Here is a 13,370-nt window from a genome sequence, read left to right on the forward strand (position 1 = left end):
TAGAATATTTGTACTATTTGACAAGTGTCTAAACCATGTTGCGGACATCCTCTTAATAACTTTCCAAATCTTGTCCACGCCTCATACAGAGATTCATTTGGCTTTTGTGTGAACGTAACAATTTCTCCTTGAAGTCTCACGGCTTTAGATGCCGGAAAGAATTGTTTAAGAAATTTTTCAACTAAAACGTCCCATGTATCAATCGCCCCTTCAGGTAACGATTCCAACCAATCTTTGGCTTCTCCCTTTAAAGTCCAGGGAAATAACATGAGATATATCTGTTCATCCTCCACTTCTCGGATTTTAAATAGTGTACAGATCCTATTAAAGGTACGAAGATGTTCATTTGGATCTTCCTTCGGCGCACCACTAAATTTACATTGATTAGTCACCATGTGTAGGATTTGTCCTTTGATTTCATAATCTTGCGCATTAATGTCTGGTTGAGTAATTGCGTGACCTTGGCCAGTGCGTTTAGCTCACATTCGGTCTTCCATACTTAGAGGTTCCAGATTTTCCATGATTGAATTTGTTTAATCTGAATCACTAGAGGATTCTGATTTAATGGGTTGTTCCTCGACAATTTCTGTTTGAATGATTGGTGGTTCCGGAGGAAAGATTAGTGGTTCAGGATCTCTGAATTGTTCCTGAATATCCTCCGGATTCTCAATTGTGAGGTCGGGTTCAAAAAATGGATTATCGGAAATTTGAATTGGAGTACTTGGTCGACTTGATGACGATTCTAAAGAAAAATCAACGGCGACAATATTGGCTAGATGTCTTGATCGAGTTACAGGTGGAGAACGTATAAAAGGTGGTGAACGTTTTGCTCGGTGCATTCACTGAATATCCTATTAGTTTTTAAAAAGAAAGAAAAATTATATAAGTTATCCAATTAATAGATTTTTCTGCTTTTGCCCACGTTTCGAATAGCCAATATATGTAGTAGGGAGCCAGAACCCTTTAAATCGGAAGCTCACAACTCAGCCACTAACAAATTCAACTATTACTACGAAGCAGAAAATTTTGGATGTCTATCAATTTAATCACTTAAAATAATTTTTCGTCGAAATTTAAAGAAATTTTAGAGAAGAAATAGAAAATTCTATGTCCTAAAAATTAGAGCGGCGAAAAATAAGAAAGTAGCGCGTCGACACTTACAAAGTCTAAAAACTAAAAATTAAAAGTTGCGTCTGAAGGTATTAAAGCTTAAAAGGAATATTATATCCCAAATGGCAATAACTTAAAAAGGTACTAAAATATAAAAACGGCGTCGCAAAATTCTAAAGCACCTAAATCTTAGTCTAAAGAAAAAGCACTTAAGGGATTTTACGGCAAAGCCTAAGAATCAAGAAATAAAAATAACTACGGCAAAAACTATGACTTAAAACTAATTACGAGCGAAAAATACAAATATTACGCTAAAACAAATAAAAATATACAAAATATAAAAATAAACTTGAAGTTGTAAAAAGTACAATTTTTATAAAAATATTATTTTTATATTATTTATTTATAAATTATAAAAGTATTACTTTTTTTAATTTTAATAAAACTAATTAAACAAAATAATACAAATTAAATACTAAAACTAAAATAAAAAATAATTAAATACACTAACCCTAATTAGGGTTTTAATTAATAATAATAATAATAATTACCCCGTAATTAATGCTGTTGTAGGTCAAACCTGGCGTGTCAGGGCCAGTCATGCGATCGCATGGTCTGTGCGTTTTAAATCCATGTGGTCGCATGGATTAGGGTTTCGGGCCAGGAGCTGGGCTGCTTGATGTCGTAGCGTGGGGTTACGAAATATACTATATTTTTAATACGGAATGCTACAAAATTTAACAAGTTTTAATTAAATATTTACAAAATGGATATACCAAAACCTTGCTACAACACAATAGGCAGTGTACCTAGTCGCGAAGTAGTATAGTTTTTAGTAAGTCCGGTTCGTTCCACAGGGAGACGGGCTTATGAAACACTTTATTTTTATATAACAATATATAAATATAAATATAAAAAGGGGGGTTTTACCGTTTAATGACCGGTTTGTCGATTTTATATTTTAAAGTCACAATTAAAAGCTAATGCAAAATATTAAAAATAACTAAAAACTTAATTTAAAGAGTAAAGTAAATGACGATAATTAAAATGACAGAAATTAAAGTGGGAAAATTAAAAGTGCAATTAAATATGAAATAAAAGGGATTATGCTTATTTAAACTTCCATAATCATGATGTTTGACGTGTTGATTTTAGTTTTATGCCCATGGGTTAATTGTCCTTTGTCCTGGATTATTTAATATGTTCGTCTGGTTTTTGTCCATAACAGTCCATCAGTCATAAATATAAAATGCGAGTGCCCTCGTCAAATTATTATTATACCCGAAGTTAAATATTCCAACTAATTGGGGATTCGAATTGTAACAAGGTTTTAATACTTTGTTTAATGAATACACCAGGTTATCGACTGCGTGTAAACCAAGGTTTTACTACTTTGTTAACAATTACACCAATTACCCTTGAATGTAATTTCACCCCTGTTTTAATTATTCTAGTGGCTATTAATCCATTCCCGTGTCCGGTTAAATGAACGATTATTCGTACATATAAATACCCCGCTCATCGTGTCCGATCGAGTGTATATGGTAATTTATAGGGACGCCCAATTGTAAATCTTTATATTAACATTAACAAACTATCATTTAGTTAAACAAATATAAAGCCCATTAATAGCTCATAGTCTAATTTCCACAAGTGTCGTTCTTTTGTCCAAACCCCAATTAAGGTACAAAGCCCAATAACCCCGTCTTTAATATTTAGTCCAACATCATGATTACTTTGGCTCAAATAAGCATAATAATAACTTAAGTACGAGACATTAATTTAAAAAGAAGAACATAGCTTACATTGATTATTTATCGCGTAGTGTTACACGGACAGAGCTCTGACTTTAAAACCCGTAAAATAACCTTTACATAACCCGAACTAATCTAATATAAAACTACACTATACTATATATATTATATATATATTTATTTATTACAGAGTATTATTATTATTATGTGTGTGGTGTGTTAAAAACGAACGAAAAACTGGCAATTTATAGAATGTGAGCTGATTCTGATCCTCATGCGACTCGCATGGGTTTATGCCTATTTGCCATGCGACTCGCATGGCCACGCTGGACAGCTCACATATCTTTTGTCTTCTTGTTCGTCGACATATTTATTAAATATATATAAAATATAAATAATTTTAATAATTATTTATATATTATATTATATTTATGTGCATAGTAGACTAGATATTTTTGGTCCATTGCGTCGGGCGTTTCTTCTTGGCTCGGGTCCCGGTTCCGGATTTTCGGACGTCCTTGCGTACTATTTTATATCGTGTACTTTGCGTTTCATAACTTGTACTCTTGTTATTTTTAGACGTTCCTCATCAATAATTTGAACCATTTTAATTGTATCTTGTACATTTGAGCATTTTGGACCTTTCCGTCTTCAAATCTGGTTTTCGCCTTTTGTCTTCGCACTTATTTAATATAAACGAATATTACTTGAATATGGAACAATTACAACTAAAATCTTGTCATTTCGGAAGGATATTGATACTAAATATATGTTCATTTAGAGCACTATCAAATATCCCCACACTTGAACGTTGCTTGTCCTCAAGCAATATAGTCTTGAAATAAAAACATACGAATCACTTCTTTATTCTTCACACTTTGTACATCAGTGATTTTGATAGAGCGGTATAAACAATGATAGTAACGATGTGGTTAAAGGTGGGTGTGTCTTTTATAGTTGCCTCGGGTTTAGGTCAACGACACTGGCAATCAAATAGCCGATTTACTTTCGGTTTCCAAAGCAAAGTGCACATTTGAAAGGCGGTTTACAGTCCCACATGACTATAAAAATTTAGATCCTTAAGGAAATTGGATCTTTATGAAAACATTTGATCTTTTGAAAATTCATTCTAGCTTTTACCCTAGACAAGTTTTCTGATTTGACCCACCATCGGTGTTGCAAAATATATTTGTGGATCAATATTTTGGCTAAAAACTTTTAGGTTCGTGTAATCCACTGCTATCCCGGTATCGGAAAGCACACATCCAGTTTACTTGTTCCGTATATTACCTTTCGGTAAACTACCGTCCGGTTGTAAAGGAAAGCGATGAACAAGAAACTGTTAAGGCAATGTCCCGTGACATGCATTTGTTCATGGTCTAATTACGTGTCAGATGCTAGTACTATCCTTGGTAGGAGCAATAGTAAAGATCATCCTATGATTTTTCGGTCTGGCACAAGGTCCTGTCTCCGACCATGCTATGCAACCACCGTTCTTACGGTTGACACCCGATTTGGTTCAGGTGACCTAATGAATTCCAGGTGAATTCCTAGGATTTAACGTTCAATGGTAATGAACGCATTGAAAATGGATTTTCAGAAAACAAATCGGTTTGTATTTTTGATCAAAATATTTTCTCGTTCAAGCTCGAGTTTAGATATCATTGAATTCCATGAGTTTGAATTCTCAATCTTTAAGGTCAATCTCAAGGATTGAGTAATATCAGTCTTAAAAGCTGATTTTTAATCTTTAAGGAGATTATCCTTTCTGGGGATCTGATTCATTAGTCTTATCAAGCTAATTTGCACGGTGCCCCCCCATTGTACGAGATAAATCCTTCTCATGGTTAGGATAAATCTGACCACTTGGCGACCCTGTTTGATGCTGAGGTCCGTGGATTTCCAGCCGATTTTAGTGATGACTTTTCTAGATTTTTCGTCAACCTACAGCTGGTCTGGACGACAACTTCATGACCTAAATCAAGAAGCGCGTGTCTTTTTCGGAAGACTTTACTTCCTTCTAATGATGGAATTGATTCATCGTGTAGATCCATCTTTCTTTCAAAAGTATCACAATAAACCGGGTAAAACTATTAATTTAGTTCAAAACAAAAGCACCTGCAATAACTTTACAGAAACATGTGATAGATAATTTTTAATTGAATAACTTGGTACATTCTCCCCACACTTAGTTTATTTCTTTGCCTTTTTATTCTCTTCTATTCCATTCTTAAATGAATTCAAGCGTTTTGGGTTGTTTCTCAATTTATGTCCTTTTTAAGGTAACGATAATTTCGGTATTAACACCTAGTTTTCATCGTTCATAAATATGTATAAACATGATTTTGACTTCATTTAATTGAAAATTTTTCAAATTTTCACAAAATTTGGCAAATAAACTAAGTGTAAACCCGAGAGAATTTATAACCCTTCCCCACACTTGAGATCATGCAATGCCCTCATTTGCATGAAATCAGACTATAATTATAAATTCATGAGAGTGATTAGTGTAGAAAAGTGATTAAGATTACCTAGTTTGTACTTACAAAGCTCGTCGAATGATAGATGGCGCGCCTCATCGTTCATTCCTTCTTGTATTATCACACATGTTTTTCTTCAAAAATGGTTGCTTTTCTGAACTGTTTGCTAATCTTTGAAAATGCATCTTTTACCCTAATTTATTATGCATGTTTATTAACGAGTTATGCACTAACCCGAACCCCTAATTTAACGTTAAGTGGGGTTAGACTTCCCTACACTTTAGCTGACGATATGTGAAGTCGGTGGAATAAGTTCCACGAATTAAAATAGTGAGCCAGTTATTTATATCTCGGGTGGTGTATAATATATCAATGGGTTTAAAGTTTAGACTCACCCGAACGTCACTACTTAATTCTTTTTTAAGTGTAGCTTTTAGTAAATGGATATGTCTCTTTTCTGTTTCTTGGTCAAATGGATCGTTATATACTGACATACATATTCCTATAGGGTGGTCAATTCTTAACATTTCCTTCCGTTCATTCTCGGGATCAAAGTTTTCACCTCTATTACCCATTTGGGTAAAATTTGAGGTGTCATTATCTATTACAGTTCTTAGTTCATCTTCGGTAGATGATTTGTCTATTGAGAATATTGGGTTGGAAGGTTGTGGAATGGTGAATTTTGGGATCGAAGTAGATTCTTCTTCATTAATGGTACTTATCGGTCCCACCACTTTGGTCTCGGGGGTAAAATTTTCAACGTTATCGTTTTCCCAAGAGTACCAATTTGTCACCCTTACTTCTTCTTCATCCATTGGTGGATCGATGATTTCGTCGGTAGAGGCTAATGTGTCGATATGTTGTGAAATTGGTAAAACTGAATAAAAAGTATCATCGGGATAGTTGGTGATTTCGGAGCTCTCGAATTCATCAAAATTCGATGATATGAGATTTTCTTGCACAATACTCCTCAGATCAACAGGTGTGTAGTCTGATAGAGTTTCAGCTTGCCGGTTTACAAACTCGCTCATTTGTTCATTTTGAGCATCGAGTTCTTCGAGTTTGATTTTCATATGATCTAAAGAATTTTCGGACACGTAATTTTCCTCGTCTTCTGGTTGTTGAGTTTCGATAAATTCTTGGGAATAATCCCAGTTTGAATTGCGTTCTTCGTAATCGCTCCATTCAGGTTCTGTGGGTACGTAATTTTCTATAGGAACATAATAGTAACATTCCCATGTTGAGTGATAATCTCCACAGATTTCACAACCAGTTATTGTTTCGTCGTTCGCGATCCAAGATTGACTGACCGAATTGTCATCAACACTCATTTGAGAGTATTGATTTAATTGATTTCGGAGTTCAAAAAGAGTTTCCAAGGCTTTGTTTTCAAATTTTTCCATTTTATTGCGATGGCCAAATTTTAGCTACAATGTGGTGCATTCACGAATTATCCTATTAGTTATAAAAAAAATAGAAAAACTTATCTAAGTTGTCCAATTAATAGACTTTTCTGATTTTTGCCCACGTTTCGAATAGCCAAAAGATGCAGCAGGTAGCCAGGACCCTTTAAATCGGAAGCCCACAACTAGCCACTAACAAATCCAACTATTACTACGAACCAGAAAAATGTCAACGTCCATTAATTTAACCACTTAAATAATTTTTCTTCCCGTTTGAGAATTAGATAAGAAGTAGAGAAAATTTCTAAGTCCTAGAAAACTAAAGCGTCGAGAAATAAGAAAGAAATAGATTGCGCGTCGAAAAGTGTCGAAAAAATAAAAAGGTAGAAAAATAGGCGTCGAAAAATAAAAATAAGAAAATAAAACGTCGGAACTTAAAAGTCTAAAAACTAAATATAAAAAGTTGTGCCTAAAGGTATTAAGGCTTAGAAGCAATTCTATAGGAAATCCGCAATTACTTAAAGGCACTAAAATCTATTTAAAACTAAAGCGAAAAACGGCGTCGCAAAATTCTATAGCACCTAAATCTTAATCTAAAGAAAAAGCACTTAAGAGATTTTACGGCAAAGCCTAAAAATCTAGGAATAAAAATAAGCTACGGCAAAATACTAAATTTAAAACTAATACGAACGATAAAAATACAAAAATTACGCTAAACGATAAAAAGATACAAAATATAAAAGTTAATAAAAAGTTATAAAAATTATTTATTTTTATAAAAATATTATTTTTATATTTATATATTATAAAAGTATTAATTTATAAATTTAATAAACTAATAATAAGTAATAATAATTTAATTAATCTAAAAGCTAAATATAATAATTAATAATAGATTAGGGTTTTAGATAATAATAATAATAAAATACGTGTAATTAATGCGATTTTAGGTTAACATGTGGCCTGTCAGACTCCTCCATGCGACTCGCATGGAATCAGGGGAACAGGTCATGCGAGTCGCATGACCTGCTGAGCCGGTTCAAGTGGGGGTTCAAACAACAGGTTCAGTTTGTATTATATTTATATTTATTTTATTTTCTGTTTTAAAAAAATAAGATATTTATAAACATATAATTTAAATAAAAACTTAATTTTTAAAAACTAAAATAAAATAAAAAGACTTAATAATTTTATAAATAATAAAAACTTAAAAATAGATTTTAATATATATATTTTTTTTCGGTTTTAATAGAATTTTTTTTTTTTTTTTTTTTTATATTGTTTTTCTAAAAATCATAAATAATGTTTTGCCGACTCCCCGGCAGCGGCGCCAAAAACTTGATGTCGTAGCGTGGGGTTACGAAATATACTATATTTTTAATACGGAATGCTACAAAATTTAACAAGTTTTAATTAAATATTTACAAAATGGATATACCAAAACCTTGCTACAACACAATAGGCAGTGTACCTAGTCGCGAAGTAGTATAGTTTTTAGTAAGTCCGGTTCGTTCCACAAGGAGACGGGCTTATGAAACACTTTATTTTTATATAACAATATATAAATATAAATATAAAAAGGGGGGTTTTACCGTTTAATGACCGGTTTGTCGATTTTATATTTTAAAGTCACAATTAAAAGCTAATGCAAAATATTAAAAATAACTAAAAACTTAATTTAAAGAGTAAAGTAAATGACGATAATTAAAATGACAGAAATTAAAGTGGGAAAATTAAAAGTGCAATTAAATATGAAATAAAAGGGATTATGCTTATTTAAACTTCCATAATCATGATGTTTGACGTGTTGATTTTAGTTTTATGCCCATGGGTTAATTGTCCTTTGTCCTGGATTATTTAATATGTCCGTCTGGTTTTGTCCATAACAGTCCATCAGTCATAAATATAAAATGCGAGTGCCCTCGTCAAATTATTATTATACCCGAAGTTAAATATTCCAACTAATTGGGGATTCGAATTGTAACAAGGTTTTAATACTTTGTTTAATGAATACACCAGGTTATCGACTGCGTGTAAACCAAGGTTTTACTACTTTGTTAACAATTACACCAATTACCCTTGAATGTAATTTCACCCCTGTTTTAATTATTCTAGTGGCTATTAATCCATTCCCGTGTCCGGTTAAATGAACGATTATTCGTACATATAAATACCCCGCTCATCGTGTCCGATCGAGTGTATATGGTAATTTATAGGGACGCCCAATTGTAAATCTTTATATTAACATTAACAAACTATCATTTAGTTAAACAAATATAAAGCCCATTAATAGCTCATAGTCTAATTTCCACAAGTGTCGTTCTTTTGTCCAAACCCCAATTAAGGTACAAAGCCCAATAACCCCGTCTTTAATATTTAGTCCAACATCATGATTACTTTGGCTCAAATAAGCATAATAATAACTTAAGTACGAGACATTAATTTAAAAAGAAGAACATAGCTTACATTGATTATTTATCGCGTAGTGTTACACGGACAGAGCTCTGACTTTAAAACCCGTAAAATAACCTTTACATAACCCGAACTAATCTAATATAAAACTACACTATACTATATATATTATATATATATTTATTTATTACAGAGTATTATTATTATTATGTGTGTGGTGTGTTAAAAACGAACGAAAAACTGGCAATTTATAGAATGTGAGCTGATTCTGATCCTCATGCGACTCGCATGGGTTTATGCCTATTTGCCATGCGACTCGCATGGCCACGCTGGACAGCTCACATATCTTTTGTCTTCTTGTTCGTCGACATATTTATTAAATATATATAAAATATAAATAATTTTAATAATTATTTATATATTATATTATATTTATGTGCATAGTAGTCTAGATATTTTTGGTCCATTGCGTCGGGCGTTTCTTCTTGGCTCGGGTCCCGGTTCCGGATTTTCGGACGTCCTTGCGTACTATTTTATATCGTGTACTTTGCGTTTCATAACTTGTACTCTTGTTATTTTTAGACGTTCCTCATCAATAATTTGAACCATTTTAATTGTATCTTGTACATTTGAGCATTTTGGACCTTTCCGTCTTCAAATCTCGTTTTCGCCTTTTGTCTTCGCACTTATTTAATATAAACGAATATTACTTGAATATGGAACAATTACAACTAAAATCTTGTCATTTCGGAAGGATATTGATACTAAATATATGTTCATTTAGAGCACTATCACTGCTACAGTTCTCGGGCCGATTTATTATTTTTTTTATTTTTTTCTGTTTTAAATATATAGAATATTTATATAAAGTAAATAAAAACTTAATTGTTAAAAACTAAAAATAAAAATAGAAAATTTATAATTTTATATATTTTTATCAATCTCTTAAAAATATATATTTTTATTTTTCTTTTCTTTTTAAATTTTTGCATTTTTAATAATTAAAACGTATTTTTATAAAAAGAACTAAATAAAAAATCTTTTTTTTATTATAGCGTTGCGCTTTCGGCGTTTTAGTGTCCCCGACAACGGCGCCAAAAATACTTGATGTTATGCGAGGGGTATATGAAATAGTATTATTTTTACAAGGAAATACTATTAAATACGATACATTTTTACACAAGTTATTTATTTATTTATAGAGTGGATATACCTAAACCTTGCTACAACACTTATAGGCAGTGTACCTAATCGTACAGTAGTGTAGTTTTTAGTAAGTCCAGTTCGTTCCACAGGGATCTTAGCCAAGTTTAACGCTATATAAAAAAACTATATTTGTAAAAATATAAATATATATATAAGTAGTATTATTATTATAAAAGGGGGATTTTACCGTTTAATGACTGGTTTGTCGATTTTAAAACTTTAGTCGCAGTTAAAACCTAATGTAAAATATTAAAAATAAATATAACTTAATTTTAAAGCGTAAAGTAAATGACGATAATGAAATTGCGATAAATATAAGTGCGATTAAATATGAAATTGCGATAATTAAAAAGTACGATAAATAAAATGACAATAAATTAAAGTGCGATAATTAAAAGTGCAATTAAATATGAAATATATAAATTATGCTTATTTAAACTTCCGTAATCATGATGTTTGACGTGTTGATTTTAGTTTATTACCATTGGGCTAATTGTTCTTTGTCCTGGAATATTGAATATGTCCGTCTGGTTTTTGTCCATAACAGTCCATCAGTCATAAATATAAAGTGCGAGTGTCCTCGTCAAATTATCCTTATATCCGAAGTCAAATATTCTAACTAATTGGGGATTTAAACTGTAACAAGGTCTTAATACTTTGTTTAATAATTACACCAGGATATCGACTGCGTGTAACCCAAGGTTTTAATACTTTGTTAACAATTACGCCAAGTGTCCTTGTACATAATTCACCCCTGTTTTAATAAGTCCATTAACTATTAATCCATTCCTGCGTTCGGTTAAATGAACGATTATTAGTACTTATAAATATCCCGCCCATCGTGTCCGATCGAGTGTATATGGTTATTTATAGGTACGTCCAATTGTAAATCTTTATATTAAATTAACAAACTATCATTTAATTAAACAAATATAAAGCCCATTAATAGCCCATAGTCTAATTTCCACAAGTGTCGTTCTTTTGTTCAAACCCCAATTATGGTACAAAACCCAATTACCCCGTCTTAATATTTTAGCCCAACATCATGATTACTTCGGCTTAAATAAGCATAATAATAACTTAGCTACGAGACATTAATTTAAAAAGGTTGAACATAACTTACAATGATTAATAATAGCGTAGCGTTACACGGACAGAATTTCGACTTACACCCTTACAATATTCGCTAACATACCCTTATTATTAGAATTTAAAATTAAAATTATAATATATATATATATATATATATATATATATATATATATATATATATATATATATATATATATATATATATATATATATATATATATATATATATATATATATATATATATCATTGAGTGAATGAAGAAGAAAAAGATGTGTTTAAGTTCGCTCAAAACTGCGAAATTTATAGGCATGTGGCCACAAAAAGTGGCCCATGCGATCGCATGGATATTAAGCCTACAGTGCATGCGATCGCATGGAGGTAGGATCCAGCTCACATTGCTTTGTTTGCTTTCTTGCCGACGGTTTTTTAATAATAATATAATATAAAATAATTTATAGAATTATTTAAATATTATATTATATTCATGTGTATAGTTGACTTATAATTTTTAGTCCGTTACGTCGAGCGTTGAGAGTTGACTCTGGTCCCGGTTTCGGATTTTCGAACGTCCTTGCATACAATTTAATATCTTGTATTTTGCGTTTTGCGGCTTGTACTCTTGTAATTTTGAGACGTTTCTCATCAATAATTGGAACCACTTTGATTGTAATTTGTACTTTTGAGCTTTTTGGTCATTTGCGTCTTCAATTCGTCGAATCTATCTTTTGTCTTCACCTTTTATTATTTAAACGAATATCACTTGTAAATAGAACAATTGCAACTAAAAGCTTGTCTTTCTTGAGGGATAATGCTATGAAATATATGTTCGTTTTTAGCATTATCAATGATGCATGGTAATTGTTGGAAATCTTACGTGGTTTGGTGCAGATAACCAGATTTTTTAGTTTATCCAGTTTTGTATACTTATTTGTAGGTAATTCTACAGTATTTTGATCTATTGATGTTGATGAAGATGATACATTTGGATCGAAGTTGCTTTGTAAGATTGGTACAATATTGAATGATACGGGTTACTGGTGTTGTTGATAAGTGCATTTTTATTTTAATTTGTTTGTTAAAATACCTAGAAGTTGACTCGATACTTAGATTTCATTTAGACAATAACGGGTCAATCTTCTTGGCACAAGAAGCTAAAGTGCCAACAGATGTTTGCAGAACAACCTTTTGTTATCACGTTTTTCAATTTTAATAGTATATAATTCATACACTTTTGTTTATAAGGAGATGAATTTTGTTTGCAAAATGATAACCCGTATATTTTGACTCATTATTTATCCCCTGCAGTTATAATGGAAATTCAGCAACTTCAATTTGATACAACACTTTCTTGACCACAGTCTCCAGTACATTTGGTATTTCTGCCCTGGCATATATTTGATATATCTGGGTATTGGTTTATGTTATTGTTAGTATGGACTTCTAAACGAGGTGAGTTGCGGTTATTGTTGTAATGGGTTCTAAACAATGTGAGTTAGGCAATATTGTTAGGAAAATGATGATATAGTTTTGCATGATTCAACTTCATTTGGTTAGGTGTTTAATAATAAATAATATTGTGATTTTTTAATAATGTGTTTTTGTTAATAGCTTTGCATATTCATCACGTGATGGGCGTATATTTGATATTGTTATATTTTATTGTTCAAATGTTATTAAATTGTAGTTTCAGTTTCAGGTTAGTATCATCCATTTGCTTATACATAATGTTAGTAGATTAATAATGTTGTTATATTATTCCCCTTTTAAGTTCATAAAAACTGTTATATGGACAATGTTAGTTATACATAATTGATCAGATCGTATGTATTTTCTATGAAGCCAACTTAGAAGATTTTATTGTATAACACAAGATGGGTTCGTGTTTATGGAAAACACACCAAATTAGACCAAC

General features: G+C 31.5%; 1 long non-coding RNA gene across 1 annotated transcript in view; it reads left to right on the plus strand.

The window, feature by feature from the left end:
* Nucleotides 1-12,734, plus strand: part of LOC139891206 (uncharacterized) — a 34,234-nt gene extending 21,500 nt beyond the window's left edge. The window contains exon 3 of the long non-coding RNA XR_011773568.1: nucleotides 12,393-12,734. This is a non-coding gene — a long non-coding RNA (uncharacterized lncRNA). The remainder of the gene's footprint in view (nucleotides 1-12,392) is intronic.
* Nucleotides 12,735-13,370: the final 636 nt, after the last annotated feature.

Source organism: Rutidosis leptorrhynchoides, chromosome 2, assembly GCF_046630445.1.
Source record: "Rutidosis leptorrhynchoides isolate AG116_Rl617_1_P2 chromosome 2, CSIRO_AGI_Rlap_v1, whole genome shotgun sequence".
Lineage (NCBI taxonomy): Eukaryota > Viridiplantae > Streptophyta > Magnoliopsida > Asterales > Asteraceae > Rutidosis > Rutidosis leptorrhynchoides.